This window comes from Lissotriton helveticus, chromosome 3_1 (genome assembly GCF_964261635.1).
Source record: "Lissotriton helveticus chromosome 3_1, aLisHel1.1, whole genome shotgun sequence".
NCBI classification, from domain to species: domain Eukaryota; kingdom Metazoa; phylum Chordata; class Amphibia; order Caudata; family Salamandridae; genus Lissotriton; species Lissotriton helveticus.
The window spans coordinates 396,293,652-396,315,271 of record NC_136061.1 but is presented as its reverse complement, the minus strand read 5'-3'; positions in this window follow the sequence as shown (position 1 = coordinate 396,315,271).

The following is a 21,620-nucleotide window of genomic DNA, read 5'->3' as shown; positions in this document are numbered from 1 at the left end:
CCCTGGACTTTTCTCGTGAGAACCCCAATCTCGCTAGGCGGTACCCTGAGATGCAAAGTAGGCATCCTAATAGTGTGTTCTGATTGGTGTGTTACCCAAATCCTACCTTAGGACCAATCCAAATTGAGGGATTCTGACACTTTGCAACATTGGGAGGTGGTACACCGTCCCCAAACTGTATATCTACCCTGGGTTCACCTAGGGAAATTGTCCGACTTGTCTGGTTTAGCTGACCTGTCACTGACCCATCGTACTCAATAGGTGACTGAAGATACAGAGAGCTGCAGAGCACTCTGTCCGAAATTGACCATAGACTAAGGTTCTACTGAGTGCTGGCGAAGCACTTTGCTGGGAGTTCGCTGACCCAATCGGGGTCTTGATCGATAGCTGCAGAGAGGGTGGAGCGCAGGCGTTGCTTCCAAACTGCGGGTGCGGTCCTGTCCTGAGCGGTCCTGTCCTGAGGGGTTCCTGTCCTGAGGTCCTGTCCTGATTCTTAATCTGAGGGTTTCCTGTCCTGTCCTGGGTGTCCATTCTGCACCTGCTGTCCTTGAGGGGTATCCTTCCCTGAGGGTTTCCTGTCCTTAACTGACCCGGGGCCAGGGTTTGGTTTCCACACCAGTCTAGGTAAATATTGCTCTAAATTCTTTAAACTTGCACCTTTCTATTTTTCTGTCTTTTGCTTCAATAAAGAGACACCTTTGCATATGTTGATTTTTCCATGCTTTTTGCCGCAACTATTGAAACGTGAAGTCAATTGCATATTTCATAACGTGTTCCCATGTTACCCTACCTTTTAGAAATCATATTTGGCATTGCAGTTTGTCATTTCCTGATATGGTCTAGAACGGCCTTACTTAAACTGTCCAAAGAACTTTTACCCTAAATGCATAGCGTTTTCTGTTGCATCTCATATTAGCATTTCCATGATTTCCCTGACTTTATTTCTCTATAGTTATGTACTTTTCGTTATCTTGATTATTGATTGCCTTATTCTTGTAAATCTCATGCTAGAAGAAAACGAACTTTAGATAAAGATTTTAAAAACTTCCAGTTGTCCGTGGTCATTTACAAAAGTATTGAATGTCATTTTGAGTTTGTATTTTGCTGCCTTTCCTTTACAGCTAGCTCCCTGATCCGTTGTGGTCATAGGTACCCGTGTCGGTGGATGGTAAGTCGGGTACGCTGAGAAATAACAGTAGGGAATTCACACAAATTGGTAGCAGCCCGTGAAGTCACCCGGTCAATGTATATTGTGAATTGAAATATATGGGCCCGAAGCCGGAAACGGCGAAATTATTGGTTGGGTGACCTCGCGCGCTCTATCACTGCATTGCGTTGCAACAGACTCTACAACAATACACACCACTATTCACATTACTTTATCACATCTCACCATAGCACCCCACATTACACTGTACACCATTGTATAGTATCATATCCCCCATATCATACTACGTAGAAAGCAAACTGGAGCGCTCCAGTCGAATGACCCCAGGTTGATGAAACTCCTTTTTGGTGAATTTCCAAATTGAGGGAAAACCATTTCCTCAAAATTTTGAGCAAAGTGCGCAAAAACAAATATCAGGAAAGGGGACAGATAAACAAGAAAAGAGAACAGTTGAACTACGAGGGCATAGCTAGGGGCACAGACCTGAAGGTATAGGAAGGAGTAGAGGTGCATGGTTATGGAAAGACATTACTAGGGTGTAGGTAGGGGTACTAGTATATAGGCTGTGGAGAGGCATAGATAAAAGTACTGTTGTATAGGTATGGGTAAAGAGACACAGTGCCTTTAGGGATACAGAGGGTAAAGGTATGGGCTTAGGTAAGAGCATATAGCTGAGGTACACATAATAGAGTATAGGTAGGATTAGAGACACTAGGACATAGGTCGGAGTAGAGGTGCAAGGGTATGAGTACTAAGGAGTAGATAGAAGTACCTAATGTAGACCGCAGTAGATGTTCTAGGGTGTGTTCAAAGATTCTACGGTATATGTAGATGTTGAAGTGCTGTGTTATAGGTAGGAATAATTAGGCTACCAGAAGTGTATGTCTGTAAAAGGAGGGGTAAAGGTGCTAAGGAACAGCTACGAATGTAAGTACTATGGTACAGGTAGGTGTACCAGGGAACAGGTTGAGGTACGACTACAGGAAATACAGTACTAGAAGAAGGCGGGTGGAAGTGATAGATATAGACTATAGGTGATGGTAGCAGTACTACGGCATAGGTAGATGTACTAGTGTATAGGCAATGGCACAGATACTAGGGTCTAAGCAAGGTAGAGATAGAGTGGGGCATAGACGTTGTAAAGGAGTAGGATTAAGAAAAAAACATACTTGAGAGAGTAGGAGAGAAAGAAGATCAAGAGTAGAGGAGAGAAAAGAAATGAATTGTATTCACCATCATGGTTCAACATCCGTGAAACACAATTTAAGATTACAAAAATTCAAAGACAGACGCTTTTGGAGAAAGATTCTCCAAAGAGGATTCCTAATGTCTATTTTTCTTCAGAATCACATACAATCAGCACAATACACCAATGCATATCTTACCACACTATACACAATTGTAATAATTTGCATTACTCCCAGATGTCTAGGAACATACTCTTAAAAAACAAAGAACATGATGGGTGGATTGCTTGAGTTCATTTCAGCCACTTGTATTAACTCTGGCCTCATTCCAGTCCATCAGCTTTTGCCCACTGCACACCTTGTGGCAGGGACCACCCATATGCAAATCAGACTTGGTCCTGCTCCAGCACAAACTCAATCTCAGTCCACATCAAACCTCAGTATTTCACACCATATCACTGCATGCACTGTCATCCCCTCCTTACGATTTTAGAATCTGTTAACTGGACTGAAAAACACACATCTACCAAAGAATAGAAACCAATGTATAGAAACATGGGAAGAGAAATAGAAACCTGCTACATATATGGGGGTGAAGTAGACAGTTGCAAGAAATGGCAGAGTACAGAATAGAATATAAGAAGATGTGGACACTAGGAGTAACATGGAGGCTCCAGAAAGATACTGATAGGGGTGGTAATTCGAACATGAAGAGGCCTAAATGTTGATATCCTCTGGGCCACTTGGGGAAATTGACAGCAGTTTCTCCATATGGGCGGAGGAGCATCGCCCCGCTGCAGACGCATCAAAAGTGAAAAATAAACTGTCAATAAAAATTACTTTATTACCATTTTCTTTTTTCATCTGCCAGCCCGTGCTGTGTGTGAGGGCAGGGCGGGGCCATTGCTGCAGATTGGCATAAAGGAGTTGTGGTGGCTGACTACAGCAGTTTAGAGTACGCATGTCGCTTTGGCCAGCCTGTCATGCACACTTTAAACCTCTCCAACCTGAGCTGTCATAGACAGCCGGGTAGGGGGAATGCACAGGCACCCAGTGCCTGAAAGAGCGTTGAACCAGTCTACTCCAACCAATCCTGTTGTTTCTCTCATGCTGGTCAGCGTCTGAATTGGTTAGGGGAGTTGAATTTAGGGCCCCAGACAAATGGACTATAACACTAGAACCAGAGGACTGGCAGGCAGTAGGTAAGTAAATATTGCATTTTTTTAACATGTTAAAACAATATAAACAGTAACTAAAATGCTGACATGCATTAAATTAACGTTTTAAAGTTAACTTTAAAGTTTACCTTTAAAATGTTCAGGCAATGCCTGTAGGCGATTTAGTTACTTTTTGTTGCATGCGAGCCAAGCGTTTTATTTAATTTTGCTAGAGTCAGCAGCAGCACCTCTCTGACCCACTGACAGACACTGTGAAAAACTCGCACTGCCGTCAGCCTTAACTCCAGAGCTCTCAGTCGTGGCTCCTTTTAAACACTGTTTATAATGACCCACGATTGAGAGCTTTGGAACTGAGCCTAAAGGCATTTCTGGTGTTTTCCAGTGAAAATGTGCTCGCCCTACCACTTTAAGTTGTTACCAGCCGACACTGGACATTGACACAGTGCACTTAGTCGTGTACATGGAAAAACACAAGGGGCCTCATTTATGAAGGCCTTGCGCCGCCGGTGCGTCACTTTTAACATGGGAAAAAGTGACGTATTATTATTATTATTATTATTATTATTTGGCAATTTTTAAAGCGCGCACATACCCTTGGGTGTCTCGGCGCTGTAGATGCAGAACTCTCATGGGGGGGGAGGGGTATGGAGGTTTAGGCAGGGAACAACCAGGTCTTTAGTTTCTTTCTGAAATTCAGAAGGGTCGGAGCACACTTGATGTGTAGAGGGAGTGTGTTCCACAAAATGGCTGTTGCCACTGAGAAGCGTTTGTCACCCCAGTTGGCCCTTCTTGTACGGGGGACCATGAGTAAATGTGCTGAGGATGACCGCAAGGTTCTTGTGTGTTCAAGCGGTCGGAAGGCTCTTCTTAAAAATAGGGGTCCATGATCATGGATAGCCTTGTATGCTATGCATAGTGCTTTAAATTTGATACGGCTCCTCACCGGTAGCCAGTGCAGCTGTCGGATGTAGGGGGAGACCGATGCAAACCTAGGGATGGATAGCAGTGTCCTAGCTGCTGCATTCTGCACTGTTTGCAGTTTATTGAGGACCTTTTGTTGTGCATTGAGAAACAGTGCGTTGCAGTAGTCAGTTTTGGAGAATACCAAAGTACTGACCAGGGTTTTGCCTGCATGAGGAGGAAGGTATGGGATTAGTTTTTTTATCCTTTTTAGTGTGTGGAAGGAAGAGGAAACCACTGCATTAGCATGTTGTTGAAATGACAGCTTGTTATCGAAGATAACGCCCAGGTTGCGTACCTTCGTTACAGGTTCTGGGGGTTGTCCCATCTGGTGGGGCCACCATTGTGGGGACCAGGTAGGTTGAAGCCTCCCGAATGTCATCACTTCTGTCTTATCAGAATTGAGTTTAAGACAGTTGGATGACATCCAGGAGCTTATTGCCATCATTCCCATTTGGAAGTTGGCTGCCACCGAGATTCCGTCATTGTGTATTGACAGCACCAATTGGGTGTCGTCAGCATAAGTAGTCAGTGAGATCCCGCAGGATTTTATGACCCTCGCCAGGTCCGACACATAGATGTTGAATAGTGTCGGACTTAGCGAGGATCCCTGCGGTACTCCACATGGCAGGGAGAAAGTCTGGGATGTAAAATTGCCTAGCCTTACAGTTTGCGGACGGTTTGCCAGAAATGAAGCCAGGAGGTTTTTGGCTTTGTCTGTGATTCCTATGGCCTCGACACGGTCGATCAAGGTGGCATGGTCGACCGTGTCAAAGGCCGCGGATAGATCAAGGAGTATCAGTACTGCGGCTCCTCCGCTATCCATCGTAGCCCTAATCTCATCTGCAGCTTTTAGTAAAGCCGTCTCCGTTCCGTGGCCTTGTCGAAACCCAAATTGGGTGTCATCTAGTAGATTGTTATGATGAATATAGTGTGACAGCTGGGTATTCATAATCTTTTCAAAGATTTTTGCAGGGAATGGGAGGCAGTCAATGGGCCTGTAGCTGGCAGGTAGGAGAGGGTCTAGGCTGGGCTTTTTGAGTAGGGGCTTGATTATTGCTTTTTTCCATACTGAAGGGTAGACACCTGATGCAAACATTGCATTGCATATGATGGTTAGTGGTGGGGCAATGACTTCAGGGATGAGGTTAAGGATACTTGGAGGGCAAGGGTCCAGAGGTGAACCAGATTTGGTTCGAGCGATCAGAGGAAGAGTGTTTTCGCAGGTGGTAGGTTCAAAAGCTGCGAATGTGGGGCCAGTATCGGCGATCGATTGAGGGGGAGTGTGCACTACGTCAGGTGTAAACGTATTAAAAATGGCTCTGACCTTGTCCTCAAAGAATTTTGCCAATGAATCAGAGAGGGCTTGGGATCCCTCTGACTGGGGGGCAGGTGGGCTAGACAGGTAAGTTACTACTTGGAATAGTTTTCCTGAGGAGTTTTTAGCCTGATTAATTTGGTTTGTGTAATACGTGGTTTTCTCTGTTTTAATGATTTTTTTATAGTTAGAGAGAGCGCTTTTGTAGGTGATCTTATCAGCCGTATTAAAGTTACGGCGCCACTGCCGTTCGAGGTTTCTGCAGTGCTGGCGCTGGAGTCTGAGTGATTCAGAGAACCAAGGGGCTGAAGGAAGTTTTCTACTCCGATGGGATGATTTGAAAGGTGCTAATTTATCGCAGGCTTCGATCAGATTGTCCATGTAAGTATCTGATGCTGCTATGGGATCATGCTCATTAGGTAATGGGCTGTCCTGTATCATCTGAGTGAGACTTTCAAGATTTAGGTTTTTCCAGTCTCTGAATTTGGTGGGAAGGGGAAGAGGCAAGCACGGGGAAGTGGGTTTAGTGGGAATAGAGAAGCATATTGCTGAGTGGTCTGTCCAGATTAAAGGGAAGACCTCGGTGAGGGAGATTTCAGGGTGGTTGGTGAATAATCCATCCAACGTATGTCCTGCTTTGTGCGTGGGTTTTTTAACAATTTGTGTGAGTCCGTACCGGTGGCGCAAGGCCTTCATAAATAAGGCCCAAGCATGTGAAGACACAAGAACACACGGAGATAGGGGATACATAGGGAGACATGGGCACACGAAAATAGATGTGGGAAGACACAGAGACAGAAACAGAAATATAAGGACACAGGGAGACACCATGGCATAACGCAAACGATGGGGGGGCCCTGCAGAATGCGAAGAGGCCTCCCAAGTCTGCCATCTCTCTAAGATATTCATTGGCCTTTTCGTTGAATGGGACCCCTTGAAGGGGTCTACATTACACCCCGGACGTCACGGACACAATAAAAGTCATGTACACCAGGGCCACTGACACCAGAGACACAGGGAGAATCTGACACAGGAAAACACAAAGGGCCTGATTCCTAGTCAGGTGGAATGTTTCTCTGTAACAATCGGGGAGACATGCTTCAGGGTCAGGGAGACACTGGGGTGATACTAAGATAACACCAGGCGCGCAACACCGACAGGGCTAAAAGGGCTTCAGCCCCCCCATCGTGTGTCTCAGCCCGGACTGCTGCAGCTCGGGCTGCTGTGGGCTCGGCTGGGCAGTGTATGGAGTCTTATCTCTGGCACACCCGAGTTTTTCACCGGTCTTTAAAGACCATTTACATATTTACATACATTTGTAAACTGGTTATGAAGGCTTAGTTTTTTTTCATTTTCCAGTACCCCATGGGCCCCCACTCTGTCTATTCCTTCCATTTGCATTTTCCATGTATTACCTTATTTTCAGAATGCATTTCATGAAAAATGCCAGCCATGTGTTGTTTAACCCCTTCAGTGCTAATGACAAGGGTAACTCGTCATGGAGTTTCCATTGATTTCAATGGAAAGTCAATGGAAGAGCATCATGTGCCTTAGCAGCCAAGTGGTTAAAGAGCCTGCAAAGACCTCATCTTGACACTAAATAGGGTTATAGATAAAAAAAGTATGTATTCATTTGTAATGTGACTTTTCTGTCTTTGTTCCCTTTAATCATTAGTCATGGATCATTTAGGTAGCCCTAAAATGCAATTTAAAGGGCTTTCTATTTATATTTGCTGTTTGAAGTATGCACAAATAAGTGCTGAAATACGTCTTTAGGTGACTGCTTATTTTTGTACTGTCTGGGACATCAAAAGAATGAGCTGGCAACCCTAATCATCAGACTGGAATTTTGTTGCAGGATCAGCACATTATTTATTTCCTCCACCCTCGATCCCTGATTAATGCCATAATAGCAATAGTTTAACTTATATCTGAAACCCTACGCTGCCGTCAATAACATGCTGAGTTACTTCATGTGTCTGGGAATACACCATGCATTCAGATAACTCACTCCTCATTCTCGCCCTTCACTTTCACGGTCACCCTCCACTCACAGCGATCACATTGCACTCACACCGATCACCATGCACTTACACCATTCACCCGCTCACCCTGCACTCACAGTGATCACTCTGCACTCACAATGCACTTGCACTCTTCACCAGTACCTCACCCGGAGGTCACACAAGCACACTACTCACCCTGCACTCATGTGACACTTCACTCACCTGTCCCCCTCACTGCTCAATCTGTAATCTCACTCTGATAAGCCCATCACTAACCATGCATTCATTCAACCCACTGTGCACTCACATCCGCAACCAAATTCATATGGTCACCTCACTCACCCTGCAGTCACTCCTCTTACCCTCTCACACTGTTGCATCGCTCACTGTGCACTCTCATGGGCCCTTCTGCCACCCACACATCGCAGAGGGTTAATGTGGCTGCTACAAAGAATGTGTACCATGCAGATCACACAACTGAGTGTGAGTAAACTATGAGTAGTGCTATAAAAAAATTAAATGTTTGTCAGAAAGGTGCTTGTAGGAGGCTGGCTTAGTATATGGCGCTCACTTATGTAAGTGTAGCACCTTGCACTAATCCAGACAACTCTTGTGGTGATTTTAGTGGTCTTAGACAACCATAGAAATCTCTCTAAGTGGTAGCTGAGGAGAGAAGTCTTCAGGCTTACTCCAGAAGAAGTGTAAAGCAGCTTGTTTTACCAGTACATAATCTTATGGTGTGAGTTAAGTGAAAAAGAACCATACAGTGTACTTACAAAAAAAGGAATTTATTATAATCACTCACTAACACATTGCAATATCTCCTACCCAGAGATGTAACCACAATACACACAATACATCAGTAATAGAACAGGAAAGTTGCCCAAATACACAGTGGTCCCCAGGGGGAGACAAAACCATATACTGAAATAGTGGAATGCAAACCACAACTTAAGTTGAGACTGTACCCAGAGGACGTAGAAGAGTCTGGATCCAAGGAACCACCCAAAGTGTGTATCTAGGAACCCCACGAAGGGCGTGTGCAGAGTGAGAGCACAACTGCGTGCTCAATACAAGTCAATGGGTAAGTTGCATTGCAGTTTTAAAGAAGAAGGACCCTTCCCAGTGGACCCTGAAGAAACCCCACGGATGATGGAAGGTTTGAGAGTCATCCCACCCGTGGATACCCCAGGAACCAGAATACCTACACCAGGGAAGTCGGGTGCATAGGAGTGAGACGTCGGAAACAGCTGTGACCACAATGGAGTCCTTCAGTAAAGATGCCACTGGCGAAGAAGGGGAACCCAAAGGTGGATTTAAGATGAGAATAACCTGCAAGCAGAGGGGACAGAGTCTATGCCACTCAGGAGTGACCAGGAGGCACTGAAGATGAATGTCCACCAATGTCAATAGATGCAGGAGAGTTGATGGTGCCCTTGAAGTTGCAGCTGTGTGGACCAGGCAACTCTGAGGACAACCAGGAGTCAGTTACGAGTTGTTCCACGTCTGGTGTCGAGAGTCAGGAGGTCAATGTCCGCTGAGGAAACCAACAAGCCTTGGCAACAGCAACAGGCTCAGTACTAAAAAAAGGTGCAATGTCAGGATCAGCAAGGTCCAAGTGACTCACCACGATCAGGTAAGTCAGAGCAGGCTCCGAGCAAGCAGGGGAGTCCACTGGAACCAAAGAAGATCCTTGAGAGGACCCACAGGCTGTAGGCACATTAGTGGCAAGTGGACCTCGAACAGCTAGCCAGGGATGAAGGACCACTGTGCAGAGGATGCAGTGAGGACAAAGATCTTGGCTGCAGGAGATTGTTGAGGCTGGAGCTTCTTGTAGCCTGAAAATCTCTGGAGGGGAGAGTCAACAAGCTGCAGAAACGGCAAGTCAATGCTGTGCACATGGGTACTACTCCAGGGGTATCTACGAGGGATAATGGCTTCAAACTGACAGGTCAGGATTTGAGGGAGTTGCAAAACCACCACCTGTGTTGCTGAGCCTTTCAAAGTCCGTGGGAGCCCAGGATCAGCAGACCGGTCAGCCGCGTTGCAGTGCCTGCAGAGGCAGGGGAGTGACTTCTTCACTCCAAGGGAGATTCCTTCGGGGGTCTTGGATGTCCACAGGCCCTGTGAAGAACCTGTATGGAGTATGGGCACAGATGCTGCAGAAGTCTTGTAGAACGGCGAGACCAGGAGCAGCAGGAGTCTTCCCAGTTGCAGTCTTGGTTCCCAACGCGAAGTCGAGTGCTCAAAAAGTCGAAGATGACGTGGAGTTGGATCTGAATCTTGTCCAACTATGAATCTAGGGACCCATCCACAGGTAAGCACTTAAGTACCCTATGGAGAGGGTTGTGACGACTCAGGGGTCCCTCCCAGGGGAGGGGCTGGACAGTAGAGAGGATTCTTCCATGTCCTTTGTCCAGTTTCAAGCCAGAGCGGGAGCCAGCGACTCCATGAGCTGATTTTAACTGGAGCATGCAAGGAGGGCACAAAATGTGCCCCTCAAGCAGTCTCAGCGGCGCTGGCAAACACCCCCACCCTGTCCCAAAACACTAAATCCTGTCTGGGAGATGGTTACGCCTCCTTGTGACAGCAAACCTATTGTCCTGCCTTCCCCTACCTGAACCTGGCTCAGCAGCAGGGGGGGCAGAATTGTGTCTCTGCCCAGCAGCAGCCTTAGCTTGCTGTCCAGGGCTAGAAGGCTGGTATCGGGAGCACTGAGGGCCTCCCGGAGGAGCTTTACAGTGCATGGAGTCATACCCCAACTTGGGTTATGATTCCAACATGTTTGATACCAAACACAACAGGGTTTGTTGCAGCCAGTTAAGAGAGGGCCATCGCATAATGACGCATGGCCACTCTATGTATAGTAATGACTGATGCACTCACAACCCCGGAGAATGGACTGATGAAGTTTGTATGGGTGCCCTACACATGCAGGGGCACCCTCACACTTGGAACTGGGCACCCTGCCTTTAAGATTGAAAGGCCTGCCTTAGGGGTGACTCATAGGTTTTAAGTGCAGTGACCTTGGATATAGGTAGACCTATATCTGTCATAAGTCGTGCTAGCACCATATTACACAGGCTGCAATGGCAGGTCTGTAGTCACAATTTGAGTGGTCCCTCATAGGTGGTATAATACATGCTTCAGCCCATGAGGAACCTCTAGTGTGTCCATTCCCTGGGTACCTTAGTACCATATACTATGAACTTACAAGGGTACATCAGTAGCCAATTTGTGGGGTACCTAAGTATTCACCTTTTCCTATTTAGGGAGAAGAAGAGTCAGACTAATCAGAAAAAAACATAATGACACCAGGAACAAGTGAGGGTGACCATGAAAGCAGATCCTACTTTCCTACATTGCTATAGAGAGATGAGGTGCATTGCTAGTGAGTGGTAGTGAGAGAATTCATGAAGAAGGAGGAAATGGGGGAGGGGTGTCAAAAAAGACTATTGCACCGTGTGCGACCAGTGCTTTTTATTAAACAACGTATTTCGAAAAAGGCCCATTTAAATGACGTAACTGAAGAAAGTTTCGATAACGCGATATTACGGGTAAAATGGCGCTTGGAAATGTATAGTTTAGAATATGGGTTTAAGAGATTTCTTGCCGATCTTGATAGCTTTTCCAGTCATGCTGAGAACTTAGTAGGTTATGTGTGTCTCCTTTTTGTTTTTAGGCTGCTGTTGGTGCTGTCAGCTGTCGATTTTATATCCATATTCATTTAATGACCACGCATCCTATATAGAGTCGCGAGGCTAGAGAATATCACGTAGGTGTTCTTTGCACTGTGCCATTATTATAGAATTATATCCTATTTTTATATACATTGGTTCATGCTAGAATAGTGCCTTTGTGCATTCTTTTTCTCTTTTTCTTTTATATGCAGATACCTACAAAGTGTTCGTATAAACATAGTTTTTAACATTGGAGTTCTTTTGAACTCGACAAGTTAAGGTAATCATATCTGCACTATTCTGGGTCATAATACGGATATTGAGATAACTCCTAAGTGACTAGGATTTATGTATAGAAGTATGTCCTTTTAGATAATGGTCATTTACTGAACATATTGGTCCATAGATTATGGTCATCAACTAAGCTGTTTGGTCCATATTCGTTGTTAGTATTAGGAGGCATGTTCTGCCCAATGATTTATCCTAGTGTTGTGCAATATGTTAGCAAACTATGAAGGTTTCTTTTCCTTAGACCACAAAATGTATACCCTGTATTTGACCATATGTTGGAAAATGAAGGTTGTTTAACCCTTTCTTCGATGTGTATCAACTTTTTATCACCTTCTATCAAATATATGAAATGCAAGTATGTGTGTTGTGTTTTGGTTGTTTCAACATGAATGTTCCACAGCTTGAAAACTGAGGTTATGTGAAATAATATATATATTGTTTGTTTGTTTAATTGGTGGGGCTATGTAATGTATTGTTATGCGTTATTATACATTATTGTTTTTATATTACAGAGAATATATAGGTGAGTGTGGGAACAAAACAATGTTTCCTGATGAAGGTGTTGGCGGTTTATTTACTTGCCTGCCGAAACGCGTTGATGCATATATGATGGAATTTATGCTAAGTTTGTGGAAACAATGACTCTGATTATAACTGAAATATAAATCAGAGTTGATTTCTGATTGACTATTGTATTCCCTCATTGAATAGGAATCACCTTTCCTTATTGTGCTTCCCATGTTTTTGTTTTAATTGCATATGTTCAAATGTACTTATATATATTTTTTTAATTATTAGTATTGTACTGTGGATAGGGTTGGATCATGTTTTTAATCTGAACAAATGTTATACTTTTGTATGAATATATTTTCACATTTACTCTTTGTTCATTCCTTTGTTGTGAATGTAGTAGCGTCTACGTAAGTATGCATGGTGTGTAATACTGCCCAAAGGGAAATTTTTTCTTGACATTCGACCAGTGCTAGGGCCAGTCCTGGCTGGGAGTGTTAGCCCCCCCGAAGTTTGGGTCTAGTTGCGCCTCTGGATAACACTGTAGGACATAGGCACTTGGTAGACAAAAATGCTGAGAGACACAGACACTAGAAGACCCTGGGAAACTCTGAAGGAGAGACAGATGCTAGGAAACACAAGAGAAACTGGATAGTGAAAGACAAAATGGTACCCAAGTTAAATATGGACACTCAAAGGATGGGGAAACATATTGGGACTTGGACAAAAGTGTATAGTGTTCTGCGGTATTATGGGAACCATATAGCTCCACACCTTGCAAAATCTCACAAAAATGCGGCCAAGGAGATGCTGGAACAGGTGACCGATTCCATTTTCTCAGAAGAGGCTGGGCCAGTAAATCACACAGACTGGACAGTCATATAAGCAACCAGATTAAGGAGACCAGAAAAGACACGTAGCGAGAGGAATAACAAATAAAAAAACAAGTACTGGCAAAGTCAAAAGGTTTATTGGCTTTGACAATGTCTTTTGGTGATGGAGTACAGCAGTGGCAAGACACTATGCAGAATAGTCAAAAGAAAAGAAAGCAAAAAAAGGGTGTGATGATACAGTGGCCATGTCATTTTGCAGGTGCATGTGTGTATAATGGCATGTAAGTATGCATGCCTCATTAAGCTTGCCTGCCTATAAAATGAAGCGGGTGCCACTTTGTGAAACTGTATTTATTAAATAAAAAAATAAAATAAGTAGTTCAAAAGTATGTTTTAAAGGCAGAGGACCAGCAGCAATTGGTTCTGCCCTCCCAAAAAATCAATAAAACAAAATACTTTTTAAAAAGACAGTGGTGTGGGGAGCTACTGAGGAGCGAGTGCGGGAAGCAGTGGGACGTGGGAGGGAGGAAAACGCAGCACACAAGGGATATCTACATAGAGGGTGGGGACTAGAACATGAGCAAGAAGTGGACCTGAGAGCTGACGACAGTAGAACCATGGACAACTGGAGGCCCACTGATATCCTTCTAAAGACTTTGGCTCCAGCTGATCCCCAGAACTAGATGGGTCTCTCCAGGGATAATGGTGCTGGCCCCTTGTGCTTCCTGAGGACCAGCTGGGGGAAGATCTGGACTCCACTGCCAATCTGAGTGCCCTTCAAGACAGCCAGGAGGTTTGGGGTTTGGGGTTTGGGAGTATGAGCAGTAGGGAGTTCTACAGGCTGTTAGCAGAGAGGCTGAACAAGAGGCCCCAACCAAAAGGAGAGGAGCACCAGGAGCCAGAAGAGGGAAATACTGGCAAAGGCAGCAGTAAAAGCATCTCCCTGCAAGGTGTGCCCTTTAGAGGGCAGGAAGGAGGATTTAACCCAGATCTGTGACTGGGGATGAATGTTTGATTGATTCAGCATTCCGTCTATCATCTGTTTTGTTTTGCATTTGTTGCCCTAAGTGGGAAGTGTATGCCCAGACATGGGTCCCGTGCTCATTATGGCACCAGATTCAGGCTATTCGAGCTGATGAGGGGTGAAACACTGAAACCGGTCCTAGGAAGCTTGTATCTGGTCCGGGGAGGACCTGGCCTGGCAGTTCGGGCTGGACTGTTCCCATGGGGGACAGAGTCAAGACTGTAGCATCGTGCTACAAATAACCATGGACACAGGTAATAGTTTATAGGAGCTTTATTCAGTGCTTCTTGCATCAATCCTGTCCCTACTCTAACTGCCCTAGTTCCTGTCCCCGGCTCCTCCCGTTCCTGCTCCTCCCTTTAACTCCACCCCCCAACCACTAGACTGCATCACACAATCCCACATCTCCCCCTTTCTTAACAAAATGAGCTTAATGTCCTCAGTGTTCGCAGTTCTTCAATCCACCACACGGGTTGGCGGACAGCCTGTTCTTCGAGCTTCAGTAGTGTCGAATCAGTGGTGGGCTTGGCTTTGGTCAATCTTTCCGTTGTCTTAATCAGGGCATTCTTGACCACGTTGCGTGTGAACTGTTTACTCTCACATTCCGCAGTCCTCATGTCTCCTTCTGGTGGTGTAACTACTGTTGGTTCAGATGCTCGATCTCTTTCATGAGTGGATAATGTTCTGGTCCTCTTCCGAGCACCCGCATCTACTTTTACTTCCTTTTGTCTTGTCCGGTCGAGGGCAACACTGCCCTCCAATTCAGGGTCGTGTATGCCAGACAGTACGGTGCTATCTGATGAGACTGTTTTGGTTTGGTTCGGTAACTCATTCACCGCATCTACTTTTACTTCCTTTTGTCTAGTCCGGTCGAGAGCAACACTGCCCTCCAATTCAGGGTCATGTATACCAGACAGTACGGTGCTATCTGACGAGACTGTCTTGGGTTGGTTCGATAACTCATTCACGGCCTCGGGTTGTCTGGCGAACTCGTGAGCTATTTGTGCATATGCATGTTTCTCTCTCATCTGATGATCTCTCTCTACTGACACGTCCGGCGTTCCTTGCAGAGTGACTGACCAGTCCCTTCCCATCTGGTGCCTAAGGTCCACTATCTCTGTCTTCCTTTTGTAGGTCCTTCGAGTCAGCCTCGCGGACCCCTTCAGGGGTGACGGCGTATGATCTATGTCTGGATATACTTGTGACTGACATGACCGGTTGTCTTGTGGGGTGACTGAGTATTCAGAGACCTTAGTGTAGAACATGTTACTTTGGACGGGAAGGATGTCCTTTGGTTCCATGGTGCGTTCGGGTGGTTGACGCCATGGCTGTTGTCGGGACCATGACTCAGTCGACTCAAGGGATTGGGCAGACATGCTCTCTGAGTCAGAGAAGTCTTTTGTCGACTTCCAGGATCGGACAGGCGCGCTCTCTGAATCAGAGGAGTTCCTAGCCCTATTCTTTTTAAAGCGTCCTTTTGAGAGTGTATCAAGTAATGGATTTCTGAAATGAGTAGGCCGTGACACGTTGTTCTTGAACTCAGGGTTGTCTTTAAGGTGCTCCTCCGGGCACCTTTGTTGACTTGTCTTTGGTGTTGTTTCATTTGAGAAGTTGTTCAGCCACCACATGCTTGTTCTTTGTGTTTGATCTCGAGGTTTTTCATCTTTGCCCGTCTCACACGATGTCAATGACTTCTTCTCAGTTTCTTCGTTGTCACGGGTGCCATTGATGCGTTGGTCTTTTCCTGTTCGTTGTTGGGGAGGATCAGTTCGTCTTATGCGACCTGTTTCTTCGGGAGGATCAGTTCGTCTTATGCGACCTGTTTCTTCTCCCCCTTTGTTTGGTGCTCGGACACCCATAACACGTGTGTGGTGTGTTCTCCTGCTGGATGTTCCTTCGGACTCATCTTCACAACTTGACGAAGAGTGTTCCTGCGCCGATTTCCAGTGTTGACCATTTTGATCTCTTCTTCTATAGTTTGTCTTTCTTATTCTCCTGTTGTGCAGGTTGCCATCTTGTCCAGGAGTGTGATCTGTCCCACTTGACGCTCCCTCCTCATCAGACTTTGAATGACACCTTGAGGGTGAAGAACTCCTTGGGGTTGTCCTTTGACTGGTTGACTCGGAGTACTCCTCGTCACTTCCTTTGTCACTTTGTCTCTCCCATTGTCGTTTTGCTGGTCTGCCTTCCCTCTCTCTCCCTTTTGTTTTGTTTGTCTTCCGAGTTTTATCTGTCCAGGTATCTTGACATTTTGCCTTCAGAGCCGGGTCCGTTGATCTGTCTCTTGCCTTGACGTGCAGTCCCATTTCAGCCTTCCTAATAATTTCTTCTAACGACCAATGCTCTCGCAGGATCTTGCGCTTTGTTGCGGAGTTTGCGCAGCCTTCAATAATCCGGAGTCGAACTGCGTCCTCATTCGTAAAGGTGTTGAAATGGCAGCCTTGTACCAGGTTTTGCAACCGACTGATGAAGGTTGGCAATGGTTCGCCTGGTTCCTGCCGAGCTGTGTTGAAGACGATGCGGTCCTGATCCACATCTGCTTGTGCGGAGAGATGGGCACATAGCTTCTCTTGGAGTCTCTCATAGATTTCTGTGTCTTCTTTGGAGAATGTTCTGATTGGGTATCGGCCCTCAGGACCCACTAGATGGAGGAGTAGCATTAGACATTTTCTCTCTCTTTGTTCACCATTGGCGTCTAGGAAGTCACCCAATGTTGCCAGCCATCGGTTCCGTTCGAGACACAGACTCCAAGTATCATACCGCACCCCTGGGGGTGGTATTCTGATGCAAGGGTTGCGCCGTTGTGCAACTCCTTCCCCCGCCATGAGAGGAGGATTCAGATCGATTATATTCGCAGGGCACGGGCCGTTCACTCGGCTTCTCGTCTTCTTAGCTGATCCTCTTTAGTCGAGGCCTTCGGTCTGTTCATTTGCTGGGACGTTGATGATCTTTGCAAACACCACAGTATGCGCCAGTGAATAGAACTTGGATTTCTTGCGTTCCGAAATGTCCACCATCCGGCCGCACTGTGCTAGACACAGGGCTCCTTCTTTTCGAATCGCAGGCTAGTGGCAAGTGGTTACCGACTCTTCCGCGGTGAGGCTGGGCGCGTTTGATATCTTTGTTCGTTTGGGCGTTCCCTTTACCCTAGTGCAAGTCCCCAAGTCACTTCAGTGTGTATTGTGCTTATTTGTCGTTGTCTTTTCAGCGCTTTATTATTCTTCACTTGCATTCGCCAATGCTTGTTTGCATGTGTTAATGTTTATTTTGTTACAGTCACCAATGCTTGTTTATTGGCTCTTGTCAATGCTTGTTTGTCTCTTCTCGACAATGCTTGTTTATTTGCTCTCGTCAATGCTTGTTTGTCTCTTCTCGCCAAGGCTTGTTTATTTGCTCTCGCCAATGCTTGTTTGTCTCTTCTCGCCAATGCTTGTTTATTTGCTCTCGCCAATGCTTGTTTGTCTCTGCTCGCCAATGCTTGTTTCTTTGCTCTGGTCAATGCTTGTTTGTTTCTTTTCGCCAATGCTTGTTTCTTTGCTCTCGTCAATGCTTGTTTATTTGTTCTTGCCAATGCTTGTTTATTTACTCTTGCCAGTGCTTGTTTATCTCCATTCGCCAATGCTTGTTTATCTTTTCTTGCCAATGCTTGTTTGTTTGCTTCAACCAATGCTTGCTTATCTCTTCTTGCCTGACTTCAAAATGGCCTCTCTATGATAATCAAGGGGTCTGTCCTGACAAGCGCCTGACTTCAAGATGGCCGCCGTCACAGCAGTCACACACGAGGCTTTCTCTCCTGATTCATGCACTGCCAGCTCACTCTGGACTCACCGGCCGGCGACTTCAGGGGCAGCCCACAGCAGGATTCACTTTCCTTTGGCCGCAGCAGCTACCAGGTGAGGTTGGGGTGGGCTCCCGCCTTACTTTTCTCACTCCGTCTCTTCTTCGCCACAAGCCTGCCAAACCTCACGCATCGGGCGTGAGGTTTTCCGACCTCCGACGGCACCCGGGCTCCGTTTTCAGCGCGCTGCTGTCACCGGGCTCTCGGGGACAGCGTCCTCGACGTCGGGGGACCCTGGTCTCGATCTGGGGTGCTGGACAGGGTCGGAGTGGGCTCCCGACTCCTGTTCTTTTAGAGTGCCAAGTTGCACGCATCCGGCGTGACTCGCGCTTTCAGCGCGAACAGCTTCCTTTTTCCGAGCGTTTCAGCGCTCGAGTCAGTGGCTCCCTCTGGGCTCCCACAGTCGCTATGGGGGGGCAGGGTCACCGGCTGCTGACCTCTTTCCTCAGGTGGCAGCACTACAAGGCAGCAGATTCTTTACTTGACGCTGCAGGGGACAGGGCACTCCTATTAGGTTCTGTAGGCTATAATCATGCCTATCCCACCCTCGTCGCCAGTTGTAGCATCGTGCTACAAATAACCATGGACACAGGTTATAGTTTATAGGAGCTTTATTCAGTGCTTCTTGCATCAATCCTGTCCCTACTCTAACTGCCCTAGTTCCTGTCCCCGGCTCCTCCCGTTCCTGCTCCTCCCTTTAACTCCACCCCCCAACCACTAGACTGCATCACACAATCCCACAAAGACTGATTTGCATATGGCTGGGTCTAAACTGGAATGGTGTGGCGTGCAAAAAAAACAATGGACTTAACTCCAGATCTGTGACTGTGGGTGAATGTTCGATTGATTCAACATTCCGTCCATCGTCTGTTCCTTTTGCAGGAAGTCTGCTGGAAATTATCCTGGAGTCCGGAGGCGGCAGAAGCAAAATGAGCCAAAGATCAAGAAAATCGGCCAAACAGGCCAGGGTTATGACCGAGAAAGATTTTACCTTTAACCTTTTGAAAAGGGACCATGTAGGGCTCTCCTGTATTTCTCTGAAATTTCCCCGGGAAGGTATAGCCCCCTGGGATCAGTGCTTCTTAAATCATTGTGTTCTCCCATAGAGGGACGAGCCTGGAATCTCTCTCCGAGCCAAACGTTGGCCCTGGGGACCCTTTCCCCGGCACCGACGCAAGGAGACACCCCACAGGATCGTGCAACTGTGTTTTAACATTTATGGCGAAAGGGGTGTGGGTGTAGCTTGCACAGCTTAGCAGTCGGCACAGGTACTGTAATCACAGTGAAAAAGTCCTGGACACAATTATGTGCAGGGCGTATATATTAGGTCACAGAAGAGACAAGTTAAGCCATGGTCCGGGCGAGCATCCTCACGTTTTCTTTTCTTCTAAAAAAAAGGTCAGCAATTTTGCGAATGCTCCCACGGGGAGCTGTCACCACATGCAACAAAAATAAGTAATAAAATAAAATAAGTAGTGTTGTGGGAGGGAAGAGGGGCGGGGATGGGGAAGGAATTCCCAGCCAATCAGTGAGGCCTTTGGCACTGTAACCTTCATGCCAGCTGCTGACTCTTGAGCTGGAGATCCATGTTCGAGTTGACTCAACATGTTTTACATGTGGCAGATCACTTATTCTGCCCGCTGCCCATGCTATATACATAAAAAATATACATGAAAAAAAAGTAGTGATCTTGTAGGGGTGGTGGGGGTGAGTAAGTAGGGTGGTGGGAGGAATGAGGGGTGGGGTGAAGTGGGGAGAGACTGCACAAGGATATTATGTGAAAATAGAGCAAATAAAACTGCTGAAGCTAAGTAAACAGAAAACTTAACAGCAGAGGCAGGCCAGCAAAAAAAGAAAGAGTGCTCTTGAAGCTCTCTACAAAGCATCACAAGTTAGAACACATGTAACAGGGGCAGTCATCATGGGAGGATGCAAAAGTCCAAAAGGAGGGACTACCAAACAAAAGCTGGCATTTCCAAAGGACAGAAAGAAAAACCAATTGAAAAGCTGGGCAGTCCTCTAAGCCCATATTCTGAATACAAAAAATCTCAAAGCGACAGCGCAAGCGCTGCCTAGGCGAGACCTAAAAAGAAAAAGTCTGTGTGGCGCGAGGCCTCTTAAAATTATGAGCAGTGAGAGACCTGATTATTAAGTATGCATGTGCTGGGGCTGCAACACCCCAACATGCCCTGCAAGGACTAGTTTTCAATAGTCCATGTGCTTTGTAGTGGCTGAGGAGGGTCATTGACACCACCAATGTTTTGACATGTGTTGTGAGGGAGCTGCACAGGACCCCCCCCCACCCACCAATGTTTTTACAAAATTGCACTACGTTTCTAGGGACTGAAGAAGTATGACCTTTACCCCATGCCTGATTTTTCCTTTCAAAAGCACTCCTAAAGCTAAACTTGTATTCTTGTGCTCTGGAATGTAGGGACCCTAGTGGTTTGTCCCATGACTGCACTATGTGGCTTGAGCAGAGTAAAAGAAATATTTAGACACATGTCCATGTTCCTTGAATGTAATGCTTTCCGTTAAAAGCTTGAATGTTGTAATGCACTTGTTAGTGCATGCATGGATTTTAATGGTGATAATAACATGTGTATTAACCCTTTCTTTATATATTTAGGAAGTGATCCCTTGAGAAAGCCAATAGGCCCGCTTTATGTAAAAGGATTCATCCTTATAGTGTGATATTGCAGCTGATATAGGTGTGGGTACTGTGATTATGGGGTTCATGACCTACACTAGGAGTCAAATGTGATGCAAGAGTGTCAACAAAGGCATTTCAATCTTCCTAATGTATTTATTTGTAAATGAATCTGTAGTATTTCGTAGTGGGTGTGTAATAAATGAAAAAGCAATGACTGGACAATAATTTATTGAGTGTTGTGTGCTAGTGAATGGAGATTACTAGCCTGCACCACCTCCCCCAATTAGGCCTTGGACCGCTCTGTAGGTCTTGGACTGCTCTGCTTTGCTACCCTGAGAGAGCCAAGCACTACAATGGGGTACTTGGTTCTTAGTAAGGAGATCAGGGCTTTAATTTGGCCAGGTTCTACCGGTGCTCAGCAGCGGCAGTTCTAAAAAGCGGATGCTGAGATGTGCCCCTTTTAGTCTCTCTATTATTGCCGGTGATGTATCTTTAAAGGGACTTGTTACAGTTCTTTCACAGCCTCATCATTTCAGAAATAAAGCATTCAAACTATTTTATACATAGAGCCATTGTTGTTGCTTATTTAACTTATGCCACTAACAGCCATAAGCAAAGCCAATAGTCCTGGCTTGCTGTGTGTGTAATGTTACTTGTTGTATTATATATCTGGATACAATGACAGAAGCAACAAAGTACCAGTGGGGTGGCACATAATATTAAGCTGAGATTTCTAACGTATGTGTTTCAAGCCATGCTCTAATTAGATCGACCACATCCCTTTGAGAGACCCCAAGTTGTTTTCATCCCACTTAAAACCCTGAATGGGACAAATGAGGACCAGTTCCTCGCGCGGGACTCGCATCCTGCCCAACTGATAACCCAGCTTCTGCTGAAGCCCTCAGTTCTCCAGAGTTTCACGTCTCCCTGTATTCATTAGACCGCTGTCTTCACAGCTGCTTGGAAAGCACCGA